Source organism: Protopterus annectens, chromosome 4.part1 (assembly GCF_019279795.1).
Source record: "Protopterus annectens isolate FY-2018-M chromosome 4.part1, PAN1.0, whole genome shotgun sequence".
NCBI classification, from domain to species: domain Eukaryota; kingdom Metazoa; phylum Chordata; order Ceratodontiformes; family Protopteridae; genus Protopterus; species Protopterus annectens.
In genome coordinates, this window is record NC_056734.1 from 808,637,514 (window position 1) to 808,650,840 (window position 13,327).

The window sequence follows — 13,327 nt, forward strand, 5'->3', positions numbered from 1 at the left end:
CTGGCAAGCCTGGTCTGCAAGGCCATGGAACGTATCATCATGGAACTTATAAACAAAGACATTGGTGATCTCCAAACTCTGGATCCCACCCAGTTCGGGTTTGTAAAAGGCAGATCATGTCTCCTAAACCTGACAGACTTCTTTGAAGCAGTCACCAAAGCCGTAGACAAGGGTAAGGTGGTTCATACAGCCTATCTAGATCGTGCCAAGGCTTTTGACACCATCCCCCACTCTGGAATTAGAGATAAACTCACTAAACTAGGTATAAATCCCTATGTCACAAGACGGGTTGCCAATTGGCTCACTGACAGAACCCACACTGTGAAAGTAGCAGACTCCAAATCTGACTTCAGGCCAGTGACAAGTGGAGTACCACAGGGTTCAGTCCTGGGTCCTCTCCTGTTTGGTATCTACTTCTCTGAAGCATAGGCTAACAGAGAAGGTCTTTGGCTAACGAAGTTCACAGATGACTGCAAACTAGGAGCCATAATCGAAACTCCTAACGATGTGGACATCCTACAAAAAGGGCTCACTGAGACAGATGCCTGGTGTCAAAGCCATGGTCTCAAGCTCAATGCCAAAAAGTGCACTGTCATCTCCTTTGATAAAAACTCTGTACCCATGAACTACAACATAGGTGGTAGTATACTTAACACCGAAAGTGTGATAAGAGACCTTGGGACACAGGTGGACAGTAGTCTCTGATAATCACATCACCACAGTAGTCAGCAAATCCTTCTACGTGGCACACCTCATCACAAAAGGTTTTTCATCCAGAAAAAAAGAGGTCATTGTTCCCCTCTACTCATTAGACCCATTATAGAGTACAACACCCCTTTTGGTATGTACCTCAAGACATCTACAACAACTGGAAAGGCCACAAAAATTCCTCACAGAGGATTACCGGCCTCAAACAGATGCCCTAAGCAGACCATCTCAAAAAACTCCAGCTTTACTCCGTCGCATATCACCTACTCAGAGGTGATCTCTGCCTAACATACAAAGCTATGTCAAACCCAGAGCTGCTGGACATGCTCCACTTAAAGAAATCCCAATCCCTCCGAGCTACACGCTCTAGGGACCTAAACCTTGTCACCACAATAAACAGAACATGCCGGAGGGATAGATTCCTGTCCCAGAGACTTCCCATACTCTGGAATAAACTACATATCTATATCAAACAAAGCTCCTTATTAGCACTCTTCAAGAAAAATCTTGATGATTGGATAGGAAATTCACCCCGGGGATCACCTCTGTGGCTCTGGTCGACAGAGGCACAGGAAAATAATTTTCTTGGGTGGCAAAAGCCAGGGTACCTTTTTGGCTGGGCTTGTATAGGCCCCAGGGCCGATAGCCTAGTACCTACCTATGAACCTAAGGCGAGAAAGGACAACTTCACATCAATGGTTTTCCGTACAGGTTCAAATCAAATCCACCTTGTTTACTAATAACTGTTACATCCAGACAGTTTACTGAACCTATATTAATCTGATGTATGAACTTTAAAAAAAAAACTGCAATACTATTCAAGTACTCTACAAATTTGGGTATGACCAAAACTGGTCCTTTCCATAAGATAAAGATATCATCTTAGGTACCTAAAAGACTTTACCAAAACCATAAAATTTGAATGAAAAAGCATGGTTTTGTTCCCAGCTTAACATTACCAAATTGGCAAAAACTGTTGCACACAAGGCACATATATCAGCTCATTTGGCTTGCTTGTATAGCTCCCCTTCAAAGTTTATAAAGTTGTTTAACATTAAAGCCTTCATGCTAGTTAAAAAGCTGATTTGCTTTCCTGTAACAAAGTTGCTTCATATTATCATGGAACAATGTTATGCCAGGTTCTTGACAACACAAGTGAATAACTCGTTAATATCTACAGTTGGGAAGGTGATGTTCTCTTCTCATACTTCCATTAGTCAATCACTCCAGGAATATCTTAACATGCGTGTTGTCTCATAAAAAAAAAAAAATACTGTTTCAGCACTGTATCAATGTACACAGCTATCGGAAATGTCTTGGCTCTCTGGGCTGACAGTACAGGCCTAAAGGCAGTGTCCATTAAATTATGTATTTTTGGAATCCTGAACATAGGTGGGCTTATAGGGTAAGTGTTACATAAGAAACCATGTTCTGCTGGGGTGATCAAACCTTTGTATAAATAGTCATTGATCTGCAAATATAATTTTCTATATGCAACATGAAATTCACTTCTTTGATATGTGGGTATAACTTTCACCCCTTGTATTAAATTTAACATTTCTCCTGAATAATCAAATGTGATAGTCTCAAATGTAATGAAAATAATGCTCTACATAAGCACAGGCTAAAAAGTGCTAAATCTACTGTCTGAATAAGTTGCCCAAGACCGCAGGGATGGTATGTGGGGAAACACTGGAGCACAGAAAGTTCCTCCAGCAATTGAAATTGGATGCCACTCCTTCTCTGGACATTAATGAAAATGTTTTCATTAACCTTGTACTACTACTTAGAGCAGCTAAATTACAGAAACTCAAGGTTTTAAACACAAAAGTTATCAGTGTGTTTTGCTAGAAAATCAGTTCATTGATGATTCAATCTATTCATAACCCACATTTTTAATATACAATAGTTTAGCAGATGAACTATACAGAAGGTACAATACACTTATAAAATATTTCTGGTCATTTTTATATGGTATGCTTCTGTTTAGGAACAACTAGTACAAAAAGATGTAGGATGTATGCCAGCATTAGCTTTGAAGATTTCCTACTGAATGTCGCTAAATATGATGAAAGCACTCAACTTCAATAAAGGTTCACTGGATTATTTTAGCAGATGGTTTTGTCTGGTTCCTGGTTACAGCTGTTGCATTTGCTGTGCATTGTGGGTTACTATTAGCAAACTAAAAAAACAAATCTACAAATTCAAGGATATAACAGGCTTGGTAATCAAGAAAAGTTAATCATTTTCAGTTATTATTTTGTACTTGATAATTCTAAAAAAAGAAGTTATGTTCTTACCATAACGTTCCATGTGGAGTGTTCATCTCGCCTTTGTTCTTACACACGGGTTCGGAGCCGATCCTCGGCTCCGAGTCGGCCGCATAGCAAAGCTCTGCATCTTAGAGAAGCTCGAAACCAGGCTATATCCCACAATCCTCCCTGCCATTACTCAGATCTAGTTTGCAGGCAAACCAGACTAACAATAAACCTGAGGTGCTAAGGCTACATACTGCCACAAAAATTCAGACACACCATCTCACTGACAAAAACTAAAGGGTAACGAATATACCCTATGAGGTAAGAGGTAATATATACCCGGAAGAGGTAAAGACATGTGGACCAGACTCTAGTCCTACTCGTTCTTCCAAACACGTGAGGGAGGGAAGGGGGGGAAATGTAAGAACAAAGGCGAGATGAACACTCCACATGGAACGTTATGGTAAGAACATAACTTCTTTATGTGAGAGTGTTCAATCTCGCCGTTTGTTCTTACACACGGGTAGCGTCCCTAGCTCCGTCACCCTGAGTGACTCATGGAAGAACGTTCCTGAGCACAGTGGAACCAAAAGATGTCCTGTCTTTGGAGGCTTTGTCAACCCTATAATGAGCGATGAAAGTATGTGGTTTAGACCACGTGGCTGCTGCACAAATCGCGTCCAAAGGCAGGCGAGCTGCATGAGCCAAGGAAGTGGAAACGGATCTAGTAGAATGGCCTTTAGGTTTGGTGGGCAAGGCCTGATTTGACTTAGAATACACAAAGGCTATACAATCAGTAAGCCATTTAGAAAGCGTACGTTTTGTAACTGCCATGCCCTTTTTATTGTCTGCAAATGCAACAAAAAGTTGATCTGTTTTTCTGTAGTCTTTAGTCCTGTCCAAATAAAATCTTAGCTGTCTGTGGACATCTAACTTGTGCAGCATATATTCCAACTTGCTGGTATGGTTTTTGAAGAAAGTAGGGAGTTCAATGGACTGATTAATATTTATGACAGAACATACCTTAGGAAGGAAAGACGGATTTGTTCGTATGGAAACTATCTGGGTGGAAAATTAAGTAAGGTGGTTTAATTGACGGTGCTTGCAGCTCTGACACTCTCCGAGCTGAAGTAACCGCTACAAGAAAAAGAGTCTTCCACGACAAACTTCAGGAGGCAAGAAGAGGCTGGTTCGAAGGGTGGCAACATTAGTTGTGACCACAACAAATTTAAATTCCATGGGAATAAAGGGTCTCTGACGGGCGGTCGAAGATGGAAGAAACCTTTCATAAAAGCCTTACAAAGCCTGTGGGACATAATAGAAGAACAGTCCTCACCAACATGGAAGTTGGATATGGCCGCCAACTGTACTCTTAGTGTGGAAGTAGAGGCTCCTTCGTGGAAAAGGATGGATAGAAATTCTAGAACTTTATGTAAAGGAGCAACCAGGGGGTCCAAGTGTTGACTAGATGCCCAGTACACAAAGCGTTTTCATTTACTCTTATAGAGTTTTGTAGTGGAAGCCTTATGAGAGGCAATCAAAATGCGTTGAACTGCCGGAGAAAGTAGATCAGACCTGGCTAGGCGGGGAAGTGGAGCAACCAAGCTGCTAGTTTGAGGGATAGAAGAGACGGGTAAGGAACTCCCGACGAATGTGTCAGTAGATCTGGTACTGGGTCCAGGATCCACGGTTCCTCTGTTTGATGGGCTCGAAGAAAGGGGAACCATATCTGTCGAGGCCAGAATGGGGCTATGAGTATAATTGTCCTTTCCAGGTTCATGGCTTTCTGAAGAAATTTGGGAATCAAGGGGGTAGGTGGAAATGCATATAGGAGACCCGGGGGCCAATCGTGTATCAGTGCGTCCCTGGGGACATCCCTGGAGGGTAGAAGGGCAAAATAGCTTCTGCATTTGGTATTCATCGGGGAGGCAAATAGATCGCAGCAAGGCTGGCCCCATTTGCGGAAAATTCTTTCCGCCACCTGTAGTTTGAGGGACCACTCGTGAGGTAACAGGATGGCTCTGCTCAACCTGTCCGCAATGACGTTGGATGACCCCGGGATGTGCGTTGCTATCAGAAAGCGACCCGTGGACTCTGCCCATTGCCAAATTCTCATGGCCTCTCTGCATAATGGGTAAGATCTGGTTCCCCCTTGTTTGTTTATGTACCAGACTACAGACATGTTGTCTGTCTGAACTGCTACTGTTCCTAGAGGTAGGAGGGTTTGAAAGTGTTGCAATGCCAAGAACACCGCCCTCATTTCCAGAACATTTAAGTGCAGGTTGTACTCCATGTTGGACCATTCCCCTTGGACTGTTCTTGCCTGAAAAAGTCCCCCCCACCCTATCAGAGAAGTGTCCGTGGTTATAGTGGCCGTCTGATTCGGTAGAACAAATGGATGACCCATAGTGAGATCCTGACTGGACACCCACCATGAGAGGTCTCGCTTGCAAGAATCTGTTATCAGAATCTCGTGCGTTAGGGGGTAACTGCTGGAACGACCACTGCGTGAACAGCAGCCATTGGAGGAGCCTCATGTGCAATCTCCCCATGGGAACTGCAATCAGGGACGCTGCCACGAGTCCCAAAACCTTCAACACCAATTTGGCCGGGGATTTCCTGCATTGCAGTAGAAGAAGAACCTGTTCCTTGAGGGATGAAGCCCTTACTTGAGGGAGCTTTACCAATGTTAAGCGCGTATCTAGGTCTGCTCCGATGAATGAAATATGCTGTGAGGGCAGTAAGGCAAATTTTTCGAAGTTTATGGAAATCCCTAGGTGGGAACAAAGGTTGACTGTATAGTCTCTGGCTTGTATGAGGCGACGCTCAGTGGTGGCGGTGAGGAGCCAGTCGTCCAGATAGGGAAACACCCGGAATCCTAGACATCTCAAGTGAGACGCTACCACTGCCATGCATTTGGTGAATACCCTGGGGGCTGAGGTGAGCCCAAAGGGCAGGACTCGAAATTGAAAATGACTGGCTCCCAGCTGGAAGCACAGGTGATCTCTGGACGGTCTGGCCATCTTGATGTGGTAGTACGCGTCCTTGAGATCTTTCGAGCCACATCCAGTCGTCCTTCTGCAAAAATGGAAGGATCGATTGAAGCGTGACCATCCGGAACTTTTCCTTCTTCACGAAGGTATTGAGATTGCTGAGATCCAAAATGGGTCTCCAGTCCCCTGTCTTTTTTGGAACTAAAAAGAACCTTGAGTAAGTTCCGGATCCTTTTTGGTCTGCCAGGACTGGCTGAATGACTCTTTTTTGAGCAGCTTTGAAATTTCTATTGCTGCTGGGCCTCGCAGACGGGGTGGCACATCTGGAGACCTTCTTTGTTGGGGTGGAGTTGACATAAAGGGTATTTTGTATCCTCTGGTTACAATGCTTTTTACCCAGGAGTCTGAGGTGAGAGTTAGCCAGGCCTGTGGGTATAAAGCCAAGCGACCCCCGACTGCCTCCAGAGCAGGACAGTCGGGCCCCCATTCAGGAGTGCTGGAAAGGCTTACCAGGGATAGTATCCCTGTCGCCTTGGTTCTGCGGACCCCCTCTGACGCCGGGGCGACGTCTTCCATGTCTGCCCCCCCCTGCCTCTGGGGGGGGGGGTTCACTCTGTGTGGCCTGGAAAGATCCCTGAGTTCTACGGAACCACATTTTTCTGCCTCGTTGCCCTTTGGGGTACGGTCTAGATGGAACGGAAAAACGGACTCAGACAGCAGACAGAGTCTTTCCTTCCTGCTCACACCGAGTTAATGTCTCTTTCACTTTGGGCCCAAAAAGAGTGGCACCATCAAAGGGGATGTTGGCGAAGAAAGACTTGAAGGCTTCCGCAAAAGAGCACAGCCGCATCCAGGATTGTCTTCGTAGAGCAATCGCTGAAGCTGCGGCTCTACTCGACCCTTCAGCCACATACGAGATGAGCCTCATGGACGAGTTCACTATGGAGGTAAGGGTGTTAAGCTGTGCTGTTACCTTATCTGAAACAGCAGCATCTGTGTTACCCTGGAGGGTATCTCCCAGCTCCTTGATGAGATCCCTCTGTAGATGTGTAAAATGTGTCAAATAGTTTAGCGAACGCATGGAAAAAGTCGCTGAACTAAAAACGCGCTTCCCGTATCTGTCCATAGTCCTAGAATCCTTATTAGGAGGATGAACAGAAGAGGAAGACTATCTCCGTTTAGTGGCTGCAGCCACCACCATAGCGTCAACCGGGACTCCTTTGGTGAGATAAGTCTTGTCCTGGGGAGCGGTAATAAATTTGCTTGGTTTTCGAGGGACCGGTTCCACTGTGTCCGGTGTCTCCCACGCCCTTCGAGCAATCAAATCCATTAACTCATCGAAGGGCGGAGTAACCCAGGAGGTAGAAGGTTGAGCACCAAATGCCTTCAGCAACACCGACTCGTCCTCAGTGGGGACTAGGGACTGCCAATCACCCCTCTGTTTTAATAACTCCAAGATGTCTGCAAATGAGTCATCCTCGGAGGGGGATTTTGGGGACCCCTCTGACTCATCCAAGTCAGTCAGAAGTTAGAGATTCCTGTGGGGAATTTAAGTGCCTCCTCTTGCACAATCTTTTCCTCGGAACCTCATCGGAGGGGGATTCCGGTGAGGCCTCCGAGGAACAGGGGGCATCCTCTGGGGATGGCTGAGACAATGGTGTTCCACGCTTTGGATGTGTCGTGGGAACAGAAACAGAGAGCGGCTCCTTAAGGGAGGGAGAAGACGCGTCCGATGAAGTGGTTGTCTGTGTAGACAAAACCTTCCTCATAAGGTCAAAAACCCCTGAACCTCGGGTCGAGGACTCCCCCGGTTCCGAAGAACATGGAAGAATCCGAGACATGGGGCCCATGAGTCTCGACCCCGAGGACGGAGCCGAGCCAATCTGCGCCAAGGCCCCGAGGGGGAGAGTCGGCACCGAAAGGTCAGTACGACTCTCGGTCCCGGAACCAAGGAGAGATCGTCGACTCCGCGACTCACCTATAGGTTCCGATGGAGTCGAGGTAAATGGTGTCGATCGTGCAATGGACAGTTTCGGCACCGAGGGCTCCACTATCATCGGCTCATCCTCTTCCGGCTCCGAAGACTGGATGGGTCTCGAAGGAGGACCTGTTGGAGATAAGGGAAGGCCTTCTAGTTTCGACACCAATTGGGAGGAAACTGCAATCAATTTGGAAAGGGCCGTGTTCTCCATAAGTTTCTGCACGACACGATCCACATCAGTATCGGATAATGGTCTGGAAGATCGGGTCGAAGGGGCCGAAGATGGCACCGACCGAAGAATAGAAGGTGGCGGTAGTTCCGACACCGGTTCCAAGACCTGGGGCTCAGTGAGAGATAAACGTTCGACGCTCGGCCCCGAAGTCTGTGGAACCGGCGAATGAACTTTAGAAGATGTACTCGGAGCCGATGACATGGGCTCCAACATCTTCGACCCCTTCGAGGACTTAGAAGCCTGGTCAGACTTGTCCAAGGCCTCCTGGAAGGCAGGCTTAAGAAGTCCCCTGTCTATAAGTTTCCTGCGTCTATCTGGCATGACCCTCCCACTGAAGGAATGATAGAGCAATCCTCTTGCAAGTGGAGAGGGCCAAGACAGTAGACGCAGGAAGTGTGATTGTCAGTGATGGACATTTTCTGTCCACACTGACACCTTTTAAAACCAGAAAAAAAAAATAAAGCTATAGGTTAAAGAAGGGTAGGCCCCAAAAGGGAAACCTATAAAAAAAACTAACTACAATACACACACACACTATAGTATTAGAAAATAAAATATCAAAAACTATAGAAGTATAAGAACTTTGACAAAAAAGACTATCTTATCTGTCTAACAACAGTTTTCTCTGGTCCGAGCTCTCTGAACGATGTGACCCGTTGCAGCGGCAAACTAGATCTGAGTAATGGCAGGGAGGATTGTGGGATATAGCCTGGTCTCGAGCTTCTCTAAGATGCAGAGCTTTGCTATGCGGCCGACTCGGAGCCGAGGATCGGCTCCGAACCCGTGTGTAAGAACAAACGGCGAGATTGAACACACTCACATAAAGGACATTTCAGTGCTATGTGACATTCTGAGACAGGATCATTATTGCTACATCACAAAAAAAATATGGGAGGGCATATGCATGGCTCCCAAGAATGCAACAAATTACAGAAGGTTTAGGATTTTTGCTTCAAAGTGTTTTTACGTGTATATTTTCTACCCCAGACAGACCAAGAATTTTTTCCTCTGGCAGTTAGTAAATACTGAAGGTGTGAAGAGAAAGAAAGATGCAACTGGGAACATGTTTTTTGGGAGTGCAATGAGGTGGCAGATTCAGCAAATGGGCTGTAACAAAGGAAATTAATCTTTTTAGCTGGGATACAAGATATAAACTGACTAGACACTAAGGCCTTAAGTGTAATTCTTTTCGCTACCAAAAAAGCAATTACTAGAAAATGGAAATCAAAATCTAAACCAACTGTATTTGAAGGAGTGAGTATTGTAAAAGAGATAAAAGAACTTGAAGATGGATCTTTAAAAAGGGAAGAAGTAAATTATATATAAATAAATGGAATTTGTAGGAAAAAAATACATGCAGAATAATGTCCATGAGGAGGAGGACTGAAGTTTAAGGGGAAGCAAGAATTGATCAATTTATGCAATATTGGAGTGAAAGACAGTTGTCAAAGAAATGTAGATGTATAATGCATGACAGTGTTATGTTAATATGTTTTTTCTTTTCTGCCTATACACGCATGCCTATAAAGATATTAAAGACTTGGAAGTAAAATAAAAGCTACTATGGTAAACTATTCACTCATGTGTATTGTCAGCAATACCCAAACTTATGGGGACATGCAAAAAGTGAAATGTTTAAGTATATAGATCAAAAAAGGATTTTGTTATAGCAGTTAAGGATATGTGGGAAGAGACTAGTGGCCTGTTTTCAGGGGACACCTGAAGTGGTATTTATACTACTAGGGGAAATTTGGCCAGGGCACTGGGGAACGTCCACAACTCTTTTCAACAGAACCTGTGGAATCTTAACTCCACCTGAGCTACCACTAACTCAACCAGATGGGACCTCAGTTTACCATCTTTCTAAATGACAACGCACTTAAAAGTACAGCACCCCCTTATGCTGCACTCCAGTGTAAGCAATCGGTCAGCCTGCTGTGGGAATGGATCATAATGCGCTACCTGTTGAGTCACTGACACTACTTTTATCAACTATAATACAGAGTGGAATGAAGTTATCCTGTAGGGAAAGATGGCACGAGTTACATGGGATCAGTTGATTCTCCCAACAGGGAAAAGTGGTTTATGGTTACCTGACTTTAATGGGCACATTAATGTTATGCACTTAAGACTCATATACATAACTCAATTAGAAGATTAGAGATCAAAGTTAAAAAGAAGAACAACAAAATTGTGCATGTTGGGGGAGGGGGTTAGGAGACAAACGCAGACCAGTATTTTGGATGCAAGTCCTTAAGTAGAATAGTAACAACCATATAGAAACATTATGTTCATAATGCAGCTGAAATTTTTCATAGGTAGGTACTAGGCTATCTGCCCTAGGGCCCATACAAGCCTAGCCAAAAAATGTACCCTGGCTTTCGCCACCCAAGAAAATTATTTTCCTGTGCCCCTGTCGAGCAGAGCCACAGAAGTGATCCCCGGGGTGAATTTCCCATTTCCCATCCAATCATCAAGATTTTTCTTGAAGAGTGCTAATGAGAAGCTCTGTTTGACATAGATAGGTAGTCTGTTCCAGAGTATGGGAAGTCTCTGGGACAGGAATCTATCCCTCCAGCATGTTCTGTTTATTGTGGTGACAAGGTTAAGGTCCCTAGAGTGTGTAGCTTGGAGGGATTGGGATTTCTTTAAGTGGAGCATGTCCAACAGCTCTGGGTTTGACATAGCTTTGTATGTTAGGCAGAGATCGCCCCTGAGTAGGCTATATGCGATGGAGTAAAGCTGTAGCTTTTTGAGACTGTCTGCATAGGGCATCTGTTTGAGGCCAGTAATAGTCTTTGTGAGGTATTTCTGTGGTCGTTCCAGTTGTTGTAGATGTCTTGTGAGGTACATACCAAAAGGGGCGTTGTACTCTATAATGGGTCTAATCAGTGATGAGTAGAGGGGAACAATGACAGCTTTTTTTCTGGATGAGAATCCTTTTGTGATGAGATGAGCCACGTAGAAGGATTTCCTGACCACTGTGGCGATGTGATTATCAAAGGAGAGACTACTGTCCACCTATGTCCCAAGGTCTCATCACATTTTCGGCATTAAGTAGACTACCAGCTGTGTGGTAGTTCATGGGTACAGAGTTTTTACCAAAGGGGATGACAATACACTTTTTGGCATTGAGCTTCAAGCCATGGCTTTGACACCAGGTATCTGTCTCAGTGAGGCCCTTTTGTAGTTTGTCCACATCGTTAGGAGTTTTGATTATGGCTCCTAGTTTGCAGTCATCTGCAAACTTTGTTAGCCAAAGACCTTCTGTGTTGGCTTGCACTTCAGAGAAGTAGATACCAAACAGGAGAGGACCCAGGACTGAACCCTGTGGTACTCCACTTGTCACTGGTCTGATGTCAGATTTGGAATCCGCTACTTTCACAGTGTGGGTTCTGTCCGTGAGCCAGTTGGCAACCCATCTTGTGACATAGGGATTTATACCTAGTTTAGTGAGCTTATCTATAATTCCAGAGTGGGGGATGGTGTCGAAAGCCTTGGAGAGATCTAGATAAGCTGTGTGAACCATTTTACCCTCCTTTATGGCTTTGGTGACTGCTAGAAAGAAGTCAATCAGGTTTAGGAGACATGATCTGCCTTTTACAAATCCAAACTGAGTAGGGTCCAGAGTTTGGAGATTACCAATGTCTTTGTTTATGAGTTCCATGATGATACGTTCCATGGCCTTGCAGACCAGGCTCGTCAGGCTAATGGGGCGGTAGTTCCCTGGGTCCATTGTGGCTCCCCGTTTGTGGAGTGGGATAACTGTTGCGGTGCGCCATTCAGTGGCTACAAAGCCTGAGGTGAGGTTATGATGGAACATGGTGCTTAGGTAGGGTGCCAGTTCATTCTGTAGTTCGTGTAGAACGCAGCCTGGGATACTGTCAAGTCCCATGGATGCTGTGTTCTTGGCTTTGGAGAGTGTGTTTTTTACCTGTGCAGCCGTGATTATAGGAACTTTGCATTCTTCCGGTATAGAGATGTGCCCTCTAGGGGGTGAGAGGGGGGTAAAGTTAGCACTGAACTTATCTGCTAGGATGCTGGCAAAATCAGTTAGTTCTGTATATTTAGTGCCATTATGCTGCAACTCAGAGCAGATCTGAGTGTTCCCATTTAGATTCTTGACATAGCTATAGAATGCTTTGTGGTTGTCTTTAGAGTTAGTGGCAATTTTGTTTTCGTAACTAGCTTTGGAGGATTTTATGAGGGATCTCAGCTTCTTACTGAGGTTGACCTGGGAGTTCCTTCAGTCATGGGATTTTACTCTTTTTTGGAACAGTTTCTTTCTTCTGTTGTAGAGTTTGTTTATGGCAGAGGACCACCAGATTGGCTTCCTTTTTTTGGAGGATAACATCTTGGTTCTATTAGGGATAGCATGATCCATGCACTCGTGTAAGTGCTTATAAAGTGCATTTGTGTAGGATTCGGCAGTCATACCTCTATTGTCCTTCTGCATGGGTGTCATGAAGTTTGCCACTTCTGTCTTAAGTGTGAAGTTGGCTTTTGAGAAGTTTTTTACTATGGTTTCCCTAACTGGGGCTGGGGGTGGGATGTGGATGTCTAGGCTGATCAAGAACTAAGCCAGTGAGGATATAGAGAAAAGATATTTAAGCAGAAAGGATGTCTTGCAAGGGGGCAGCACTGGAATTTACTGGAAAGGAACAAGGTTTTGGGAGCAAATAACTCAGGAGGAAAGATAACAGAGAGGAATGAGACTAACCAGGCGTTTAGACTGCGAGTTAGGAAAAGCCTTATCAGGAAGTAATATGACAGTATAGTCAAAAAGAAAGGGATATGGGTGTGTTAAACGAAATCCAGCTTTGGTAGAGTTCTTTAAGTCTTGAACAGAAAACGCTGATTAAAAAGGGATACTTAGTAGGGTGTAGAAGTACTGCTTGACAACTAAGAATCAATCACAGGAGATTAGAAAGGATGATAAAAAAAAAACAAATTACAAAGGAACAGTTGGAAGAACTCTGTGGGGTCCCCAAATATGCATTAAAGTGGATTTTGGTATGGAAATGTTTGTATAAACATTTTACACTATTTTTTTTTCCCTCAGGTAGACGGTCAATGTTGGAGATGTGATGGGGAAGGAGACAGGATAAACCAGGAACATTTATTTTTTTTTTTTTGGAAGGAGCAGTTATGCTGG

At 44.5% G+C, this 13,327-nt stretch overlaps 1 protein-coding gene across 3 annotated transcripts in view; it reads right to left on the reverse strand.

The window, feature by feature from the left end:
* The window catches only part of WDR33 (WD repeat domain 33), a gene marked incomplete at its 5' end in the record, with an annotated part of 1,521,229 nt that overhangs the window by 625,966 nt on the left and 881,936 nt on the right, over positions 1-13,327 (reverse strand).